Source organism: Halichoerus grypus, chromosome 15 (genome assembly GCF_964656455.1).
Source record: "Halichoerus grypus chromosome 15, mHalGry1.hap1.1, whole genome shotgun sequence".
NCBI lineage: Eukaryota > Metazoa > Chordata > Mammalia > Carnivora > Phocidae > Halichoerus > Halichoerus grypus.
Window position 1 is genome coordinate 29,978,334 of NC_135726.1, and position 23,873 is coordinate 30,002,206.

General features: G+C 40.5%; 1 long non-coding RNA gene across 1 annotated transcript in view; it reads left to right on the top strand.

Moving 5' to 3' along the window:
- The window catches only part of LOC144380207 (uncharacterized), a 127,351-nt gene that overhangs the window by 71,772 nt on the left and 31,706 nt on the right, over positions 1 to 23,873 (top strand). Inside the window, exon 2 of the long non-coding RNA XR_013444125.1 lies at positions 6,757 to 6,931. This is a non-coding gene — a long non-coding RNA (uncharacterized LOC144380207). The remainder of the gene's footprint in view (positions 1 to 6,756; positions 6,932 to 23,873) is intronic.

The following is a 23,873-nucleotide window of genomic DNA, read 5'->3' on the forward strand; positions in this document are numbered from 1 at the left end:
GCTGGGGAAGAAAAGAGATACTAAAACTATACCTAATAGGAAGAGGCAGGGTGAGCTTTCAGTGTGTCTTAACCTTTTTATTTTGCTGAAATTGCCTTCGAAAACCAGCTGGGATCTCAAGTGAGTTACTCAGGGATATAACATTAAGAATCATGAGACAGTATCTCCTATGGAAAGAATATAGTAAGATGATATTACTTTGCATTTTGGTTACTCTGTTTTTTTATAGCCCCTTTATCAAAACTGGCCCCTTTTCCATTTGTTCCTGTCCATATATAAATGGGTTGATAGGTTGGACTCCAAGACTTTGAATTAAGAACCATCATTTATATGTCTGTACTGCGTAGTAAAGAATGTGCCCTTGCCCAAAGAGCTATTTGGCTTTGCCCTCAGCTTTGTCATACATGATTGGAGTGTCTTTGTTTAGGGTGGGGGCTGGCCACACTGGGTCTTAGCGTGGGACTAGCCACACCTGATAGTCTTAGGGTAGGGGCTGGTCATGCTAGAAAGATTTATTTTGGGAATCCCTCAAACTTGTAATAGGTGTCAGAAGTGAAAGGAGTCTTGGTGACGATTTTCTCTTACCATTGCAGTTTGGATAACTACAGTTAAGTACCAACTGATAGGGGTCTATGGACACGCAAATGTGTCCCATTATACATAGCAATGATATCTGGCCTCACAAGTCCCTCAAAAGAAGAAAATTCACTTGGAGGTACTTGTAAAATAGTCTAAATTTGGTAAGTTGAGGAAAATCAGCATTAGGCAAACCTCTTTTTATGCATCCATTTGAAATTAGAACGATCTTAATGGGTTTGAATGATTTTTCAGGGGTTGCAAAAAAAAAAAAAAAAAAAAAAAGTACCTTATGGGCCCAGGCAGATAACCTAAGTAAAGCACTAGGTAAGATCTGTGGTGAACTGAAGAACATATGCCTAGTCTAACGGCATTCAGGGTTAACAAAAAATGTAAAACACTATAAGGACTATAGAAAGCATCTGTAACAGAAGCTGGCCCAGAGATCACCAGTTTGACTTTTCTCTATAATCTGGGCGGAAAGCTCCAGTTGCAGATTGGTTATTTTTTATAAATGAATATTTTAAGATCATTCAACTTTTCTATTTCTCTCTCTTAATTTTTTTTTAGAATCTGTTCATTCAACTCAATTTATTTCAAAGTTATTGGCATAAAGTTGTTTGTCATACCTTCTATGACTTTTTTAATGTTTATAGAATCTGTGGTAATGCTTCATTTTAAATTTCTGACTTTGGTAATTTGTGCCTTCTATCTACTTTTCTTGGTGTCTTATTAATTTTGGTAGTTTCTCCAAAAATAAACTTTGTTGGTTTTCTTTATTGATGGGTTTATTAATTTTGGTAGTTTCTCCAAAAATAAACTTTGTTGGTTTTCTTTATTGATGTTGACTATTTTGTTAATTTCTCTTCCTGTATGTATTTTTTTTTTTAAGCCCAGTGGGAAGACTAGACTTTTTTTTAAAGATTTTATTTATTTCTTTGACAGAGAGAAAGAGAGAGGACCTGCACAGGCAGGGGGAGTGGGAGGGGGAGAAGCAGGCTCCCCACTGAGCAAGGAGCCCTATGCAGGACTTGATCCCAGGACCCTGGGATCATGACCTGAGTTGAAGGCAGACGCTTAACAGACTGAGCCACTCAGGAGCCCCATCTTCCTGTATTTCTTTATATGTCCTTTGTTTTTCTTTTTCTAGCTTATTGACATATATGTTTAGCTCTTTGTCCATCTTTTTCTTTTTCTAAAAAAGCTATGAATTTTTCTTAAAGTATCCGTTTATCTGCTGCTCGTAAGTATTTGTGTCCACACATAAGTAGTTTATCATCTTTTAGTTTCATTATCATTCGGTTAAAATGTGAATTGCCATAGTTTTTTGATCTATGGATTATTTAGAAGTGTATTTTAAATGTTCAAACTAATGAATTTTTTTAGCTTTTGTTTTGTAATTGATTTCTTGCTTCATTGTATTAGGGCCAGAAAAAAATTCTGATGGTTTAAATCATTAGAAATTTTTTGAGACTTGTTTTATGGGCCAGAAATATTTGTAAATATTACATATGTTCTTGGAAAGAATATGTGTTTTATGTAGTCACTAGTTACGGTATTCTATAGCCGTCCATTAAGACAATATTGTAATTGTATTATTCAAATATTCTAGATCATTACTGATTTTTGTTTGTTTGTTCTGTAAGCTATCACCGAAATCTCCCACTGTGATTGTGCTTTTGTCTCTTTTGTCTCTTGTCAATTTTTGCTCTACATATTTTGAGGCTATGTTATTAGGTACACACATCTCTTGATACTCTACCTCCAGGATGAGCTGAAAATTTCATCATTGGTATAAGGTTTTTGCTTTGTTTGATATTAATACAGTTATACCAACTTTTAAAAACTTAATGCTTATGGGGCGCCTGGGTGGCTCTGTCATTAAGGGTCTGCCTTCAGCTCAGGTCATGATCCCAGGGTCCTCGGATCGAGCCCCAATTCAGGCTCCCTGCTCCAGGGGAAGTCTTCTTCTCCCTTTCCCACTCCCCCCGCTTGTATTCCCTCTCTCGCTGGGTCCCTCTTTGTCAAATAAATAAATAAAATCTTTCAAAAACAATTTAAAGCTTATGTAGTATTTTTTCTGCCCTTTTATTTATAACTTTTGTATTCTTATGTTTTAGATATCTTCTTGTAAACAACTTGTAATTTAAAAATATCTGGTTGAAATTATTTGTCTTTTAATTGGAATGATTGGTCCATCTACATTACTGATATATTTGAGTTTAAATCTAAAATCTTGCTATGTGACTTCTATTTGTTCTACATGTTTTATGTTTATTTATATCTATCTCCTTTCTTATATTCTTTTGGATTGATAGTTTATTATTTTCTCTCCTCCTATTAGTTTGGAAGTTACACATTATTATGTTATAGGATATAGAGCTAATATTTGCAATGTCAATATCTAGAATATACAAGGAGTCTTTTTAATGAACAAGAAAATGATGGGGAACACAAAAGAAGAATAGGCAAAGATTTTGAACAGGCAATTTCCAGATGGGAAAGTATGTGAACTGATACACAGCTTCATTTGAAATCAGAGAAACTCAGATCAAGACAACAAGGAGGTATCACTTTACACTCCTAAAATTTGTAAACGTTAAAACATGTATTTGGATAATACCAAATGTTGGCAAGGCTGTGGAGAATTGGCAAATTATATGTTCTACTTGTGAATAATTAAACATATTCAGCTGTTCTTAAGCACGAACTAGCAGTATTTAGTAAAATTAAGCATTGTACAATCCAGCAATCCCACTATTGGGTAAAAGCCTTAGAAATACTGGTATATGAGTGTACCAGGAGACAGGCATCAGGAACCTCATCATAGTGTTGTTCAGAGGTGGGAAGGAAATGGAAGCACCATAGATGTCCATCAACATGGGATTAGGTTAAAAAAAAACATGGTCGATGCATACTGCAGAATATCGTGCAGCAGTTAGAGGAAATGAAAGTAAATAAATCATAAGAATAGCATTGAGTGAAGAAAGTAAAAACCAGAATTGAATCTAGCAAAACAAATTTGCTATACAAAACCATGCTATTTAGTGAGACAGGAGTCCATCAAAATCCTAAAGGAGAACACAGGCAGCAACCTCTTCGACCTCAGCCGCAGCAACTTCTTCCTAGAAACATCGCCAAAGGCAAGGGAAGCAAGGGCAAAAATGAACTCTTGGGACTTCATCAAGATAAAAAGCTTTTGCAAAGCAAAGGAAACAGTCAACAAAACCAAAAGACAACTGACAGAATGGGAGAAGATATTTGCAAATGACATATCAGATAAAGGGCTAGTATCCAAAATCTATAAAGAACTCATCAAACTCAACACCAAAAGAACAAAGAATCCAATCAAGAAATGGGCAGAAGACATGAACAGACATTTTTCCAAAGAAGACATCCAAATGGCCAACAGACACATGAAAAAGTGTTCAATATCGCTCGGCATCAGGGAAATCCAAATCAAAACCTCAATGAGATACCACCTCACACCAGTCAGAATGGCTAAAATTAACAAGTCAGGAAATGACAGATGTTGGCGGGGATGCGGAGAAAGGGGAACCCTCCTACACTGTTGGTGGGAATGCAAGCTGGTGCAGCCACTCTGGAAAACAGTATGGAGGTTCCTCAAAAAGTTGAAAATAGAGCTACCATATGATCCAGCAATTGCACTCCTGGGTATTTACCCCAAAGATACAAAAGTAGGGACCCGAAAGGCTACGTGCACCCCGATGTTTATAGCAGCAATGTCCACAATAGCCAAACTGTGGAAAGAGCCAAGATGTCCATCAACAGATGAATGGATAAAGAAGATGTGGTATATATATACAATGGAATATTATGCAGCCATCAAAAGGAATGAGATCTTGCCATTTGCAACGACGTGGATGGAACTGGAGGGTATTATGCTGAGCGAAATAAGTCAAACAGAGAAAGACATGTATCATATGACCTCACTGATATGAGGAATTCTTAATCTCAGGAAACAAACTGAGGGTTGCTGGGTTGGGGGTGGGGTGGGAGGGATGGGGTGGCTGGGTGATAGACATTGGGGAGGGTATGTGCTATGGTGAGTGCTGTGAATTGTGCAAGACTGTTGAATCTCAGATCTGTACCTCTGAAACAAATAATGCAATAGATGTTAAGAAAGAAAAAAAGAAGAAGAATGTAGCAGGAGGGGAAGAATGAAGGGGGGGAAATCGGAGGGGGAGAAGAACCATGAGAGACGATGGACTCTGAAAAACAAACTGAGGGTTCTAGAGGGGAGGGGGGTGGGAGGATGGGTTAGCCTGGTGATGGGTATTGACGAGGGCACGTTCTGCATGGAGCACTGGGTGTTATGCACAAACAATGAATCATGGAACACTATATCTAAAACTAATGATGTAATGTATGGGGATTAACATAACAATAAAAAAAACCCATGCTATTTATTTTTCAGAGACACAAACAAATCTGAGCATATTTAACAAAAACATCAAAAAGTGGTTGTCCTCATGGGGTGAAAGGAAACAAGAGAGGGATTTGCATTAAGAGGCAAGATATCCAGAGGGTGCCTGGGGTGCCTCAGTAGGTTGAGCATCCGACTCTTGGTTTTGGCTCAGGTCATGATCTCAGGGTTGAGCCCGCGTTGGCCCTGCATCGGGCCCCAAGCTCAGCACAGAATCTGTTGAAGATTCTTTCTCTCTCCCTCCCCCTCTGTTCTTCCCACTGCTCACTTGCACACATGCACACGCTCTCTCTCTCTCATTCTCAAATAAATAAATGAAATCTTTAAAAAAAAAAAAAGAGGCAAGATATCCAGAAGTAAAATTTAACAAGATGAGGATCTGTATGGGCTTATGATAACAGAGTGATAACAAAGAGCAGGATTAACTCAATTCAAAGGGAGAGTTGCTTTACATCAGTGATTCCAAAGCCCAAATTATGTATATTAGAATCTTTGCCCTATTTGGAGAACATTTAGACAGTGCACTTACTATCTTTTTTAAATAGCCTCATTAAAACACAAAGGAAGCTTTATATCATGACCATAAATGGAAAACTCGTATATTTTCCTGGTAAATACAAGGGAGGTGTAAAAGTAATTACATGAAAACATGCTGCACGATATTCTGAAGTTCCAGCTGGATACTGTGACCAGCTGAAGGCTGAGTCTGAGGTTGGGTCTCTGTGGAAAAGTCTAGAAAGTCACTAAAAAAAAACAACAAAAGAAAGCCACTAAAGATAGTAACACCAGCCTACAACATTCCTTTTCTTTAAAATCAGAAGAGAGAAAGAAAATTAAGAAAGAAATATAACTTTATACGATGCGCTTTAGAAATATTTAATGCCATTAGCTGGCATTTAGCACAACCCCTGAAATTAATTTGAGACCCATCAGTGTTATGTGTCCCACACTTTGGGAAACCCAGGAGTGAACGGCTGCTAATGTATTTTCCAGCCCTTTAACTTTCTGAAATTGCATGAGATTAAGAAAGGCAAAATCTCGTTGTGAATGAGGAAAGATTCCTGGTACGAATAATACGAAATAACAGGATGAATTTCCAGTTGAGGAATTAGGGCTAAAAGGCTGCTTGGAGGGTTGAATCAAATCTCCACGATTGTTTCAGAGCACTCTGCAAATGTTACTTAAGCTCTGGGGATGATCCAGGTGAAGCTCATTGGAACTGGGGGTTGGTTGATGAGGTTTTTTTTAGGATTTATTTAGAGAACGTGAGTGGGGGGGAGGGGCAGAGGGAGAGAGAGAATCTCAAGCAGACTCCCTGCTGAGTGGGGAACCGGACAAGGGCCTGGATCCCAGGACCCTGAGATCATGACCTGAGCCGAAATCAAGACCAGCTGCTTAACCCACCGAGCCATGCAGGTGCCCCTGCTTGATGAGTTCTAATGGGTCGTAACAATGCAGCTTCTGAGCCATCAGCAAGCTTTGGAGCTGTGCTGGGGATGGTGTACAAAGGTAAATATAAAGAAAAGAGCCCCCAGAACTTGTAGTTCCATTGGTCTATGACTTCTTTAGCAGTTTACAGGATTACAAATAATTTGATTGATGGAGGGAATAGATATTATTTACCATGATTTCTTCCAGACATTGTGAAGACTATTTAGGTTGCAAGTGACATAAACCTAATAAGCGAAAAGGTGACACAAACTTACCAGGACTGGTTTGCTTTCCTTCTTCAGATTGGTTATCTCCATATCACCAACCCCAGTGGCTTCAGGCTTCCTCCCTTCCAGCTTCCACTTCTGAGGGGAGGAGAGCAAGAGAGCTTCTTTCTCCCAATGGATTCCAAGAGTCCATGGAGCCTGTTATTGGCCAGAATGGAGCCCTGGACCCATTCCTGAACCATTACCACAGGTAAGGAGGATTTCTTGAAGTATAGATTCATGCTCGACACTGGAGATGGGGGTGGGGCCAGTCCTGTCCAGAAGACACGTCTGAGAATGGGGAATGGAAATATATGCTGGGAAGGCAAAGTCAACAAATACTATTGCTTCTTTGAAGTTAGAACCAGGGGTCAGCAAGCTTTTTCTTTAAAGGACAAGAGAGTAAATATTTTATCCTTTTTGGGCCACTTAGGGTCTGTATCACACCTCTCTCTCTCTCTTTCTATTCCAACCCTTGATTTTTATTTATTTATTTATTTATTTGAGAGGTGGGGGGAGAGGGAGAGAGAGAATCTTAAGCAGGCTCCTGCGTGGAGCCCATGTGGGGCTCGATCTCATGACCCTGAGATCATGACCTGAGCCGAAATCAAGAGTCAGACGCTCAACTGAGCCACCCAGGTGCCCCTCTGTTACAACTCTTTAAAAAGGTCGAAACCTTCTTAGCTTGTGGGCTATACAAAATTGGCTGCAAGCTGGATTTGGTCCATAGGCCACAGTTTGCTGATCCTTGAATTAGATTGACCCTTCTTTTCTGTGTTTCAGAATGACTTTTTATAAGGTTTATTTTCTGAAATGCTTCTATAGACAAAAAACCGCTAATCCAGAAGCTTCATTAGAGCAGGGGTCATATCTTTTCTTCTCCTTATTCTTTTCTTCTTTTCCCCCTCCTCCCCCTCCCCCTCCTCTTCCCCTTGCTCTTCTTCCTTCTTTCTCTTCCTTCTCCTCCTCCTCCTCCTTCTTCTCTCTACTATTATCACTATTTGCCATGCCCTGTTTTTACCACCTGCTATCCAGTGTCCACAGCACAATGTCTGGTAATTGAAGTCACCCAATGAGTGTATATTGAGTAGATAAGAGCCCTTTCTTAAAGCCCCACCAACAAAGACCAGCCTGGAAAGAGGCTTGGAAGAAAAGCAAATCGTTCTCTTTGGTGTTTCACTGAGCTGCAATGCTGGGTGATTTCAGGAAGGTGGGTCGTGGTTGGCAGAAAGCAAACTGCGTAAGGAAGCAGGAAACTGAAGTTTTAGTTCTGGCTTTGTCACAGCTTTGTGACTTTGGACAAGTCGTTGATCTTCCTTGGCTCTTTTTGCTTCTTCACTTGTAAAATAAATGACTGGATTAGGGAATGGCTGAAGTTTTCTGTAGGTCAAGATTTCACGGCATAAAGGGAAACATTATACAACAGTGACAGGGGCAGACAAGAAGGGGGAATTGTGCCCTTATTGTGGGGTGATTTTGGAAAGTGGTTTTCAGTTTTGGCTTTCTGAAGAAATGCTAATGACCAAAACGGACATATAAATGCAGCTATAATTGAAGGAGGGTTTGTCAGGGGCGCCTGGGTGGCTCAGTCAGTTAAGCATCCAACTCTTGATTTCACCTCGGGTCATGATCTTAGGGCCATGGGATCAAGCCCTGCATTGGACTCTGGGCTCAGCAGGGAGTCTGCTTGTCCCTCTCCCTCTACCCCTCTCCCGCCTGATCACACACATGCTCTCTCTCAAATAAAATCATTAAAAAGGAATTTAAAACTTTTTTTTCAATTGAAGGCAGGAATATTTCTAAATTTTTTTTTTCAAAGGATGAAGCTTCACAATATGTTCAGAAGCTTACCTTTCACTACACACATGGCAGACATTTGTAGCTGGAGAAATTACCTCTATGTAAATATTGTCCAATAAATTAATCAAACTTCTACTGAGAACTGATTAAATATCAGGTGCTTAGTTAGATGCCTCAAAGATAGAGAACAGATGGTTCCTTCCCTAAGGGAGTTTTAAACTGGAGATGTTGAATGGAGAATCATTTAGGTCTAACCAGGAAAACAGAAACACCTCTAAGTATTTCGAATGAGGGAATTTATGCGGAAAGTAGTTACACAGATGATGGAATTGTTGAGAAGCCAACAGGGGATGAGGCAGTGACCCAGGAGACGATGCGGACCTGCTGCTAGGATGTTTTTAGAGGCATGGAAAAAGAAATGGCCCGTGATAAATGAGGTGGAAATGCCAGAATTTCCACAGAAGGTGATGGAAATGGATTGAAAGGCTCAGAATAAGGCCAGAGAACCCGCCAGGTGCTTGTGTGCCATGGAAAGGCTTGGAGAAGGTATGTTTGTAAGGAAATGCAGAATGTGCGGGTGAGTGGGAGACCAGCATCCCTTGGAAGCCTGGTGGGGCTCCTTGGCAGGCCAAGGCTAACTCTAGGATACACAGGGACAGAACTGGGCTTACCGATAGCAACAGGGAAGCTCACACTCTGGAGAAATAGAGGCCAGATGGTGACATTGAACGTCAGGTGGACAGAATTATTGTAATGAATTGAAAGGTCAGAGCAGCAACCAGGAAGGCCCTTCCTACAGAGCATTATGAAGATGCTTAAAGGAAAAGGACATCTCCAGGCATGAAAGATGGGCAGCCAATAAGAGTACTACTAAATGTGTACAATCAAAAGAGATCAAGAGCGCATGATCGGGAGGCTGAGAGCAATCACTTATAATAAAAAGATACAACACGTTGCTCATTTTTGCCAGACCTGAGCCAGTTTTGGAACCTGAAACCCAGTGAGAGGCCAGTTCTCCACAAGGAAGAGCCTTGCCAGGGTCAGCAAGGGTTCTGATGTCACAGCATCAGAATATAGAAAAGACATGGCTAATACACACAGGTTCATAGTATATGGTCACTGATCTGGCAAATGTGCCCTTTTCATTCCCTCTCAGAAGATGAGAAACTGCCCGCTATTTACATGGAATGGTCAACAGTATGCATTTATAGTTTTGTTCCAGGACTTTGTTAACTCGCTTCCTTCTATCATAATATACTCTGAGTAGTTCTGACATTCCACAGGATATCACACTGCTCCACTAAATTAATAAAATTGTGATAATTTGCAAGAAGTGGCTGGCAGGTTAAAAGCCTTACTCTGACTCTTGAGGGTGAGAGAGAAGAATCTGTGAAGAACTAAGGGCCTGTCCATATCAACAGCATTTCTCATGGGTCAACTTGTCTGGGGGTGTGACTATTGAAAAGATGGAGGTAAAAAGTCTTTCTTGCCCCAAGTAGGGAGAGTTTTGTAGGGTATGCCCATCTTTAAGACTCCCTACAGAGTTGCCAAGTTTCTTTTGAGATCTCGTCACAGCTTGACCTCTTCCTGGACCTAACTTGTTTCCTTCCTTTCTTTTCTCTGGCGTTGACCCCCAAGCATACTTCCTAATCAGCCCCCCACACCCTAACCTCCATCTTAGAATCCACTTCTTAGGAAATCCAACCTGTGACAAAAGTCTTTTCCATTACCATTCAAGCATCAAACACAGAAGAGGTCTAAGAGGATAGGAAGGAAACCTGGCAAAAACAAATGGAAACAAGTGAGTGCTGTTCTAGAAATGTCAATCACTGCTTTCTCTGCCCATACCCTTACCTCTAGTCCCAGATAGATGCATGCATTGGCATATTTGTACCACGTGACCCAATTCCTCTTACCAAGTCAATTTTACAACTACCTGACCCAAGGGTAGTTCTTCCACTAGCTGGCCAGTGCTAAGTGATTTGGGTGGTGTAGTGTGGAAACATGATGGGTTTGGGTCCATGCAATTGTCCACTCAGGAATTTGAAATGAGACAGAAACTGAGCAGGTTAGCTATTGTGCACAGGGGGGAAAGGAGGTGGGGCCGGAGTAGTTTGGGAGTGGATATCACAAGCTCTGTGCAAGAAAACCCAGCTTGGTAAGAGAGTAGGGTGTAGAATAGAGAGAGGGTGAAGTAAGGAGAGGGAGGGGAGCCTCGATTCTTCCTGGCTTCCCATTTTAAGTTCCTATGGGGCCCAGCTGTGCTTTGGTTCTTACCTTTGGGTTCCATGAGATACTGCTGAGAATATTCCTCAGCTGAGCTAGACTGAGTGACTCTCTCTTACAACCGAAAGAACCTGCCTAGAATTGAAGCTTAAGGTGCATCACTTCCTGTGTGATTTATCATGTCACTTTCTTTCTTATATTATTAGTTACCCTCTATGTATTATTTTTCTCTCTCCATTTAAACTGTGAGTTTTTTTTTAAGATTGATTGATTTATTTGAGAGAGAATGAGAGAGAGAGCATGAGAGGGGGGAGGGTCAGAGGGAGAAGCAGACTCCCTGCCGAACAGGGAGCCCGATGCGGGACTCGATCCTGGGACTCCAGGATCATGACCTGAGCTGAAGGCAGTTGCTTAACCAACTGAGCCACCCAGGTGCCCGAAACTGTGAGCTTTTTGAGGTCAGTGTTCCATATATTTTAGGGAAGTCTCATCATGATAATATTAATATTAATAATATTAGCTCACATTAACTCAGCTTTTACTATGTGTCAGATGCTGAGCTAGGTGCTTTCCACGCACTACCTTTTGTAGTAAATGCTCAACTGTGAGTTCTTATCATTATTATTAATAATTACCTTCATCTACTTACTGTGAGGGTAAAACCAGAGGAAATGAACTTGCAATACAGCCGGAGGGAGGAAAGGAGGAATTTATTTCTGGGGTCGTATTATTTTTCTTAAGATTTCTTTTCTTTCTTAACAAAAGTGAGATGTGTCCATGAGAGAAAATCTGGAAAACCCAGAAGACCACAAGGAAGAAAAATTTTAAAAATCACCCCATTCTCACCATGAGAGATAACCATTGCTCATATTTTGATGCATATCCTTTCGTTCATACGCACACATGCAAATACGTGCACATGCTATTTTGTCAATTTTCCCCATACAATCTGCGTGAACACTTCTCATGCCATTCCATACGCTGCCAGGACATTATTTTTAAAGATCGGTGCAATAATCCTCTATGTGAGAAGTGTCAGGGAACAAATGGAACAAGGGACCCTGGGAGATTGTACCCTGTGTTGGGGCTGTGAACTCTCCCGCCTATCCTGCCGGTTCCAGGTACATTTTTGCCTGGAGCAGGGGGAAGGGTTGTATGACCTCTGGAGGGCACTATGTTCCCAAAATTCTTCTGAAACCAATAAACTCATGCATCTCTTTCATACCCTTCTTCCTTTTGCTTCCTTCATCTTACGTTGCTTTTGAAATTTTTTTTGCTCTTCGATGCCTTGAGGCTCCGCAGAATTGGTGCCTCAGGGTTGGTTTGCACAGGGTCTGGGTTCTGGGGCCAGCGCGGATGGCCTGGGTCTCCTGGACGGGCTTGAATTTTCCGTGGCATTCTCGCCACCAATTCACTTCCCTGCACTACACCAGTAGCTGCCAGCAGATGGCGCTGTGAGCAAGTGCGTCTGCCTAGGTGTGATTTACACAAGGCCTTGAAGGCTTTAAATATTTATCCACAAAATTCAATAAAGCTGTTCATCAAATCTAATGCTTGGAATTTGGGCAGCCCATGAAAATATTATAATATTTTGCCCGAGGTTCCAGAATCTTCCTCTGTAGGGTGTGTTTGTATATTCAGACTCCTGATAATTTGTTTATCACCAGCAGGAAGGAATTCATGTTTTCATATTGGAGATTTTGCATGAGATCAGGCCTGGGAAACCTTCCTGATTTTTTTCTCTAGGTATTGTAGGGAGCACGAGCTCCTTACCTGGCCGAGGAGTCGTCCAGGTGAGGTACAACTTTGAGCCATCTATGTATTCTCCGTATCCAGCAAGTGTGTCAGAGAGGGAGCACCCCATACACAACTTAATTCAGGGAGGGGGAAGCTGGATAAGGTTTTTATTTTTTATTTTTGAAGGTGTGTGCGTGTTGTGTATGTATGCACACGTGTAGAGGGGAGGGGGTTAACTGTTAACGGTAATCATCAATTAACCTGATGTGTGCTAGGTGCTCCCCCCCAGGAGAATCTGGAAATGCATCTGGCCGGCACGAGGATTGGGTGGGTGGATGTGGGTGAGAGGGGGACCCCACTGGCCTTCCGTGGGCAGGAGCCAAGGATGCTGAACACGCAGGAAACAGTTCAGCACAAAGAACTGTCCAAAATGCCACTTGATCCCCCTTTAAAAAGCCCTGTATGGCTTCTTTCTAGCTGGCGGTGTTATGCAAACCGCATAACTTCTCTGAGCATCAATTTTCCTCATCCTATAAAATGGAGTTATAAACATTCATCTGGATTACCTCATAGAAATGTAGGTTTCAAATAAGTTATGTATGTTAATGCACTTTCCACAAATTATAAAGCACTATAGGACATAGCAACCTTTCTGGGTCCACAGGAAACGTTCAGCCATAGCCTGGCCTCGTTGATCTCCGAGCGTGACCAGCCAAGGCCCGAGTCACACAGGTGGGCCTCAAACCGGTTTCCACCTGAATTCCCAGTATATCAGTCACCAGCTCCTCTCTCCTCTCGATTGCTCAGGCCCCAAATCAGAGCCATCTTTGATTCCTTGTCTGTCACCCCCAAAGTCCAATCTCTCAGCATTCATATCCATTCCACATAAAACCTTTGCTCAAACCTGTGTCTTCTCTTCATCTTTCCTGCCTTCACCTCAGGCCAGCTGTGGCCTTTGACCTCCTGGGGTTGCCGCTGAGGCTCATGGGTCTCCGGGCTCCCAGGCTGGCCCCTCCCTCGATGCTCTTCTACATAGCAGCCAGAGTGATCTTCCAAAGCTGCACATCAGACTGTCACTCCCCAGCTTCAAACCCTCCGTCGGCTTCCCACTTCCCTTGGAATCACAGCCACTCCTTCCACTGCCTTCCAAGGCCCTACAAGCTCTGGTGTCTTCTAGCGCCTGTTTGAGCCCCATCCCCACGTTCCACACAGCGCCCCAACATTCTGATTCCCAAGCTCCCAAACTCTTTCCTCCCTCAGCCATTTAGCTGTTTCCTCTATCCAGAACATTCTTTTCTGAGTCTTTTCTTTCTTCAAATCTCAGTTCAGACGTCACCCCTCAGAGAAGCTTCTGCCGGCCTCGCCAGGTAGACCAGTCCTACTAGGCATTTTTCTACCCTATTACCCTGTTTCATTTCTTTTGCAACGCTTATCACCCTCTGAAATGACCCCGGGTGTTTTTATCCGTTCCTTGGTTTACTCTGTTAGAATGCCGTTGTCATGAAAGCAGGCGCGCTCTCTGACTCATCCCTGCTGCATTCCTAGAACCTAGAACACTGCCTGGCACATAGTCAATGCTTGCTGATGAATGAAAGGGGGTGGCTCTGGCTCAGGGTTTCCCGTAGGGTAGCAGTTGAGCTGTTGGCCAGGCTGTCATCTGAAGGCTGGTTGGAAGCTGGAGGATCCACCTTGAGAGAGGTGGCTCACTCCTGGGGCTGTTGGTAGGAGGCTTCAGAGCCTGGCCACGGGGGCCTCTCTGTAGAGTTGCCCACGACATTGAAACTAACTTCACCCAGAACAAGGGATCTAAGAGAGAGCAAGGGGAAAGCTCAAGGTCTTCTCTGATCTCATCACCCACTGTCACTTTGGCCATATTGTACGTGTTCAGAGAGTCACTTAGCCCCGCCCACGCTCTGGAAGGAGGTGTTTGAAGAACCAGTGGACATCTTTTAAAACCACTACACCCAAGTCATCAGGCACAGAACCATAGTGCTCATTCACTGGGCCGTCTATCTCCCCACCAGGCTTCATCTGCCCCTTTAAAGTATGTCATTGGTGGCAAGAGGTGAAAATGCGGGCAGTTAAACACAGCTAGCCCCAGCTTCTGAACCAAAAGAGACTCCGCCTCTTGCCGTGTGACCAGCAGCATCCTCTGTGTGTGCGAAGGAGGGCCTGGGAAAAGCTTGCATGGGCAACGTTATGCTTCCTCCCTCTTCCCCCTGCACTTCTTTAACGCTGGTGTTTGGTGGTAGGTGGCATAAATACGAGCTTGGCCCTTAAGCTACAAAAAATGAGGCCCCAGTGATAACAGAGAAAATCCAAAGCTAAGGGAAACTAGTCTCGGAGAAGCCTTGTTAATTGAAGTAATTAAATCAGCAGGAAGCCATCTGAACAATTATCACACTACAAGGAAAAACTCATTTTAAGGCCTTAGAATAAACATTCTAATAAATAGCTATTAGTTTATATTTGTAAATACCATCGGCCTATCAGGAAATTTGCTAATAGATTTTTAATTAAGGGGAACATTTTAGTAGAGCTGTACAGCCTTGTGTTCAACATCCTTTCCCTGATTTGGACGTGGAGCCGTGGACTCACTTTGAGAAATTGAGAAATTGGCTTGATCTCTCTTGGCCAAAGCTGCTGACTTTTTTTTTTTGATCTTAGATGATTCCATCAGGAGCTAATTCAATGAAGTCTCTATGTCCCCACAGGTGGAGGAACCCAAAGACTTGTTCCCATGAGAGAAATAAGAAGGTCCTTATAGTATAGTTGACGCTGTGGTCAGAGGACCAAGTAGTGAATACAGGAGTCCTGATCATGGTCATGTGTGCAGGTGTCTACATGAATTTCTTCCCATTGAAAGCTGATGATCATTTTTAAAGGAAGTATGAATAGCTTACTTTTTTAAAAAATGGATTTCTCCTTTTTGAAGTTCCTTCCAATACATCATCTCATTAATCCTCACCCCCAAATCTCATGGAGTACATAACACAGATATCATTATTCCCATTACCTGGATGAAGTAACTGAGGCAGATGTGATTTAACGTTATGTAGCAAGTCAAGGACAGAGTTGGACTGGACCATGGGTTTTCCAGCTATTCCTTGTCTCTCTCCACCTTGATGTTTCAATTGAAATCTTCCTTTAATGCAGCAGTGCCTACCTATTTGGGGCTCACCTTTAAGAACCTGCAGACCTTTTCCAAGAAAAAAAAATCCATCTGCACACACAATTTTAGCCATGTAGAGTGGAGGTTTAGACCTCATGTGGGAAGCAAAGATCCAACTCTTCTCATTCAGAGATTCCCTTGCCCATTGCTTCCCTTCAAGTCTGGTGTTTGTCAATAATTAGGGGAAAGGAGCACCAGATTGAAGGTGTCCAATTCATGAGGGTTTTATCCTGTTACATTAATTATTATTTTTCTTTAATATCTATGGGATTAAAGGTTCTGGAATCAGCTACCCTAACATACTCTCTCACCCCTTTTTCCAAATCAAGGTCCAGCTGGAGGGTTTTGCTTGGATTTGGCATGAACTGGCTCTGTTTTATGGGCATGCCCGTGTTTCCCCCCTTCTTTGAAATATCAGTGGCGGAGTAATATGATAAAGTTCTTACTTGACACACTGAGTAGTCTGTAATATGCTAACATTTCTGTGTCATGTTAGTATTGCATTAAGCTAATATGACACTAATTCAAGATGACAGGAAAAATGACTAATACAATAAAACCTTCGTCTACTTCTCTAGGGCTGCCGCATGAGTCCGATTTAATTCACCTGAAACCTCCCATGGCTAGGCAGGGTTAAGATGCAGGAGGACCATGAAAGGGAAAGTCCCTGAAAACCAAAAACCACTGGACAGTTCCTGGAGGCCTGTCCACCTCCACATCCCAATTCCCACGAGGCAGAATAGAGAGGCGTGTCAAACAGGTGGCGTGGTTAGTTAAATGCATTAAGGTTGGGATTAAGACAGACTTGGACTCAGGTCTAAACTCTGCAAAATACTGATCTTGGGCAGGTTCCTTAACTCGTTTGAATTTCAGTTTCCTGTAAAATAACCTCCATCCAACGACCTCATGGGGCAATTTTGAGGATTAAATAAGGCAACGTATACTTAGTAAGTACTCAGAAATGATGAGGACTTTAATGATGACAAAAACGGTATCTCACTGGACCTAGAAACAGAATTCCTTGGAAAATCCTTGGGTCTAGAGATTAACTTATTTTTTATTTTTTAAAGATTTTATTTTTAAGTAATTTCTGCACCCAGTGTGGGGCCCGAAACCACAACCCCAAGATCAAGAGCCACATGCTCCACCAACTGAGCCAGGCAGGTGCCCCAAGATCAACTTTAAAAAAAAAAAATTTATTTATTTGAGAGAGAGAGTGTGAGTGCACGAGTGGGGAAGAGGGGCAGAGGGAGAGGGAGAGAGAGAGAACCTCAAGCAGACTCCGCACTGAGTGGGGAGCCTGATTTGAGGCTTGATTTCACAACCCTGAGATCATGACCTGAGCTGAAACCAAGAGTCAGATACTCAACGACTGAGCCACCCAGGCGTCCCCCCACCAAGATCAGCTTTTTAAAATATTTTTCACTGTGGTACAAAGTGCATACATAAAATTCACCATCTTCACCACTTCTGAGTGTACATTCAATAGTGTTAAGTATATTCACATTGTTGTGCAATGGCCCTCCAGAACGTTTTCATCTTGTCCATCTGCGGCTCTACCTATGAAACAACTCCAATTTCCCCCTCCCCTCAGCTCCTGGTAACCACTGTTCTACTTTCTGTCCCTATGAATTTGGGACTAAGTGCCCTAAGTGCCTCAAAGAAGCGTTTATCCTTTTGTAACTGGTGTTTTTACTTTGCGTCATGTCCTCAAGGCTTACCCATGTTATAGCATGTGTCAGAATTTCCTTCTTTTTAAAGATTGATTTATAGCAGCATTAATCATAATAGCCAAATTGTGGGAACAGCCCAAGTGTCCATTGGCTGCCATGTAGAGTGGAGTATATATACACAATGGAATATTACTCAGCCATTAAAAGGAACGAAATCTTGCCATTGGCAATGACACGGATGGAGCTAGAGAGCATAATGCTAAGTGAAATAAATCAGAGAAAGACAAATACCATATGATTTAACTCATATGTAGAATTTAAGACATTCAAAATGTCAAAACAACTGAACAAATGGGAGAAAAAAGAGAAAACCAAGAAATAGGCTCCTAACTATGGAGAACAAACTGGTGGTTACCAGAGGGGAGGTGAGTGGGGTGAGGGATTGGAGAAAAAAAAAAAAGAAGATTGAATAGTATTCCATTAAATTTGCATAGACCATATTTTGTTTATTCATCTGTTGATGGACATTTCATTGGCTTTCACCTCGTTGCTATTGTGAATAGTGCTGCTATGAACAGGGGTGTGCAGATATGTCTTTGAGACTCTGCTTTCAATTCTTTTGGCTAGATACCTGGAAGTGGAATTGCTGGGTCATATGATAATTCTATTTTAAATTTTTTGAGGAACGATTGCACTGTTTTTCAATGATTAGTGATGTTGAGCACCTTTCCAGATGCTTGCTGGCCATTTGTATGTCATCTTGGCAGAAATGTCCATTCAAGTCCTCTGTCCATTTTTTAAATTGAGTTATTTGCTTTTTTGTTGAGTTGTAGGAGTTCACTATATATTCTAAATATTAACTCCTTACCAAATGTATGACTTTCAAATACCTTCTCACATTCTGTAAGTTGCCTTATCACTCTGTTGATTATGTCCTTAGATGCACAGAAATCTTAATTTCTAGTCCAATTTGTCTATTTTTCCTTTTATTTCCTGTGCTTTTAATGTCATATCGAGGAAATCCTTGCCAAATCCAATGTCATGAAGCTTTTCCCCTATGTTTTCTTCTAAGAATTTTATAGCTTTAGTTCTTATACTTGGGTCTTTGATCCATTTTAGGAAATTTTTGTATATGGTGTGAGGTAAGGGTCCAACTTCAATATTTTGCATGTGGACATCCAGCTTTCTTAAGACGATCTGGTGAAAGACTCTTTTCCCATTTGATGGTCTTGGCACCCTTATCAAAAGTCATTCGACCGTATATGTGAGTTTGTTTCTGGGTTTTCAGTTCTTTCTCATTAGTCCATTAAGTCTGTCTTTATGTCAGTACCACACTGTTTTGATTACTGTAGCTTTGTAGTAAGTTTTGAAATCAGGAACTGTGAGGCCTCCAACTTTGTTCTTTTTTTTCAAGATTGTTTTAGCTATGCAGGGTCTCTTTAAATTCTATGTGAATTTTAGGATGGAAGTTTCTATTTCTGCAGAAAACGTCATTGAGATTTTGATAGAGATTGTATTGAATCTGTAGATTAAATTGGATAGTACTGACATCTTCAGTTTTCAAATCCATAAACACAGAGGTCTTTTAATTTATTTGTATCTTCTTTAATTTAATTCAGCAATGCTCTATTTTCAGCATACAAGTCTTTTGCCTCTTTGGTTAAATTTATTCCTAAGGTTTGTTGTTGTTTTTGGTGCTGTCGTAACTGGAATTATTTTCTTGATTTCTTTTTTGGATTTTCAAGGAGACTTATTTTTTTGTTATTTATTTTCTTGAGGTGTTTACTTTTTCCAAGTCACATGGGCACGCAGTAAAAAATTCACACAGCATAAGAACATGTGCGATGAAAAATAAGTCTCCCTCCATACCTGACCTTTAGGTCCAAGCTCTCCTTCCCAGAATCCATCATCCTTGCTAGTTGCTTATGATGCCTTCAGGAGATATGCTGTATCGATACAGCCACTTTATGAACAGATGGGATGTACAATATACACTGTTCTGGACTTCACTTTTTTCTTTTAAACTCATATATGTTGGCAATAGTTTTATATTAGCACACTAGGAAATACTTTATTCTTTGTAAAAGCTACCTACACTTTACTTTTTTTTTTTTAAACCATCTCCATAGTGAGAGACATTTAGATTGTTTGCAGTTTTTGCTATTAGAAAGAATGCTTTGATGGACATCTTTGTACATGAATCTTTGAGCACATATATGAATACACTGCTAGAATGAATTCTTGAATATGTTTCTAGAATGGCAACTGTGGGGCCAAGATTATGTACATGGCAATTTTTTGGAGATGGTATGGAATTTGTACTAATTAATACATGTTCCTGATAGTTTTTAAGGATGGAGGTTTTCACCATATCTGTAGGAGAATTTTGTTTTTTGCCAATCTGATAAGTTAAAATAATGGCATATTTTTTAATGGTCTAATTTACATTTCCATAATTATGAGTCATGTTCAATATATTTTTAATGGGCATTTTTTCTAACCTTGTGAACCACATTGCATATTTCATACCCATTTATTTATTGGGCTGTTGAACTTTTCTCATTAACTTGTAAAAAACTTCTTAGATGAAACTGGCCCTTTGCCAGATGTGTCCCAAATACTTCTTTTCCAGTTTTTGTTTGTTTGTTTGTTTCCTTTGTTTATGGTGACTATTGTGCAGACATCTTACTTTTTTAAGGAGTCAAATCATAAATTTAAAATGTAAAATTTTTCTCTGTGGCTTTGGGTTTTATGTCATGATTCAAGTGGCCTTTTCTATTCCAAAATTCAAAAAAAATTCTCTTGTGTTTCCCTTACTGTTTTTACTTATTTTTCATGCTTAAATGTTTGATCTATTTATCATTTATTTTGGGGTAAGATGTGAATTGGGAAATCTGGCTTCCCCCCCCCCCCAGGTGGCTATCTAGTTGTCATTATACCTTTTATTGAAAAGGTTCTATTTTTTCTCCACTGATTGAAATGGCACCGTTGGCACATAATACATTTCTGTAGGTATTTAGATTTATTTCTAGACTCACCATTCTCTTCTGTTGGTTTTATATACCTTCACCGAATTATTTTAATTACTGCACCTTTCTAGTGACCTAGAAAGAGCTTTACTCATTCAAGAAATACTCTATTGATAGGGTATTGAGATTATATAAAATTTATGGGTTGATTTAGGGTGAAGGGACATCTTTACAAACAATACTCAACCTTCCTTCCAAGAACAGGGTTGTCTTTCCATTCATTTGAGTTTTGTTTTGTGTTCCTCAGGAGACCTTCAAGTTTTCTTTTTACAAGGATTCTGCACATTTTACAAGGATGCCTACATTTTATTTATTTATTTATTTATTTTAAATTTTTTTATTGTTATGTTAATCCCCATACATTACATCATTAGTTTTAGATATAGTGTTCCATGAAGGATGCCTACATTTTAAAGTGTATTCCTGAATATTTTATCTTTTAAAATTTCTATTTATAAATGAGACTTTTCCTTCCATGATGGGTTCTCACTGGGATATCTATATAGAGAAAGCTATTGTTATCTGTATATAAAATTTAAATACTACTTGTCTGAGTTCTTTTTTTTTCCCTAATGGCTTTTTAGTTGATCCTCTTGAGTTTCCTAGGTACTGTATAAAATCCCATAATGTACAAATAATCCTTATTTTGCCTTCCCCTATCCAATTTTAACTACCACATTTTCATGGCTTGCTAAGCATCCAGAACAATGCTAAATAGTTTTGTTGTGGTATCTAATTTCATTCCAGACTTGAGTGGGAATGATTTGGTAATTCACTGTTATACACGATGATGACTTTTTCTTTATATATATGTTTAAAAAATCATATTAAAGATGTATCTATTTCCTTATATTTTCATAAGTTTATTTTTTTCAACCAAGACTGCATGCTATTTTTTATCCAATACCTTTACTCTTTGAAGATGATTATATCATTTTTCTTTGTTGACATGTGACTGTAGTGAGTCCCTAACGTTGGACTATCTTTGCATTTTAAATCTTGGTATATTATTCTTTTAGTGTGCTGCCAGATCCTAAGTGCTGATATTTTATTCAAGATTTGTGCATTACTATTCATAAGGGTGATTTACTCTGTATTTTTTTTTTTTTATTATGCTATCTTTGTCCTATTTTGGTATCAAAGTTTCGCTGGTGTTGTAAAAGGAGGTTGGAAATAATCTTTGAAGACTCTGAAGAGTTTTGAAGTGACATTAGATGCTGTCCGTTCTGTGAGGTTTTGGTAATTTTCCCTTGTGAAACCATCTGGGTCTTCTACATTTTGGGTGGCTAGTTAGTTCTTTGATTCCTTTCTAAATTACTTCTAAAATTAGTGTATCTAAAAAAGGGCAAAAGTGTAGCCACACGTGTTTACATTTGTGATGTAAAAGGGTTACAATAAATTAATAAGTCCCAACAAAATTAGTGTATTTGGGCTCTTACCTCTTCCTGGGTCAGCTGTGATGATGTTTTCCTAGGAAATTACCTATTTATCACAGTCTTCAACTTCACATGAAATTAAAGACTTCTTTCTGATTCTTTGAATGAGCTCTTTTATTCTTTCCTCCTCATCCCTTGATATTTTGTACCTATTCTGCTTTCTTGTTCCTTTTTTAAAAAAGATTTTATTTATTTGAGAGAGAGAGCAAGCACAAGCAGGGGGAGCAGCAGGCAGAGGGAGAGGAAGAAGCTCCCTGCTCAGTCAGGAGCCCTATGCGGGGCTCGATTCCAGGACCCTGGGATCGTGATCTGAGCCACCCAGGCACCCTTGTTTCTCTATTAGATTAGTTAATGGTATATACATTTTGTTATTTTTTTCCCCCTGAAAAGCCAGCTCTTGGATTTATTCACTAGTCATAACTTTTTATGTTTTTAAATCACTAACTTCTGCTTTTATATTGACTGGCTCTTTATCTTTGTTTTCCTTAGGCTTATTTGATTATTTTTAGTAAAACTTTTGGAAGTTTTTCTAACTTATTTTTATTCATTCTTGTTTAATAATATACATATTTTCAGCTTTGATTTTCTCCCCCTGTAGTGTTGCTTTTGTTTTATTCTATAGGTTCTAATGTCTTCTTGTCACTGCAGATGGTCTACAATTTTAATCTGGATTTCTTCTTTCATCCTCAAATTATTTAAGATGAGGTTTAATACTTTCTCAGGTGCAGTGTATTTATTATGCATTCTTCTTAATAATAAGTGCATTCTTCTTAATTTCTAGCTCTATTGCTTCGTAATTAGAGTATGCTATCAGAGGTGTTTCTTCCCCCTCTGGTGAAATATACAAGTATACAGCAGAATAGGTACAAAATATACCATTTTAACAATTTTCAGTGTATACTCGGTGGCATTGTACACGCTCACACTGTTCACACTGTTTGCAACCAGCACCACCATCCGTCTACAGAACATTCTCATCTTCCCCAATGGAAACTGCATCCCCATGAAACACTAACTCTCTTTACCCACCTTCCCCTCTGAGGTGTTTCCACTGTTGAGACTTTGTTGAAGTTTTATTTGTGGCCTCACTCACATATGGTCAGGTTTTGTTTGTTTTAACCTGGAAAGTCTTGTTCATCTTTTGCTTCCAATCCTTTTGAGGAATTTTGGTTTAGATGCATCTTCTGCATCCCAGATAGTTGGAATTTCCATGGTGATCCAATCTGGGAGTCTTAAAAAAAAAAATAGCTGTCTTAGTGTGGGGATTCTTTGGGAAGTGATTCCAGAAGATACCAGAAGGGGAATGTGGAAGTGAGACAGAAGAGGGAAGACAGCCAATATGAGGGAAGGATTTAGCAGGTTACTGCTCAGTTTCACTGGGGACCTCTGGAAGATGGCGTGGCACCCGCCTCTGAAGGACCTGGGGTATTGACCCCTCCAATCCCTCTCCTGCAGCCAGAGAAAGCTAGTCACAGGTGCTTGCAGTGGAAACCATTGGCAGATACAGGAATGATGAGCGGTGAGGGGTTACGTATGAGCAGGGTACTGACGTACGAGCAGGGTATTGACAGCATCCGCTAGGAGAACTGAAGTTAACTTTGCAGGGGTGGAGGGGTTTCTGGGATGCTGGACCAGGAATATTGTTCATAGACACCTAGGCAGGCACCAACTTGAGTTAAAATTTTTTTTTTTTTTACTGGATTAGAGTGCGGCTTTGCCAAGGCTGAGTTTGGCTCAAGAGTTGGGAAGCCTAGGATGTCGGTAAATATTTTCTATCAAGTGCATCGATGGTTTATGCACATTCTTCCTCGAGGTCCCATGTTGGAGCAGCAGAAATTGAGCTTCTTGGTTCTGGCTGGGTCTCAGGCTCATGGGCGGCATCACTGGAAGCTGCAGCCCCACTGGGGTCTCTGGGAGCCAAGGGAAGCCAGTCACAGCCTCTACGGCCATTCTCCATCCTGTTAATTTTCTGTGTTTTTGGCTAAACCCACCAGGAATTCATCTTACAGTGAGCCCAAGTATCTTTCAACTTAAAGTTTACCTGAAATATGGCCATCCCATTTATACTACCAGGGAGACA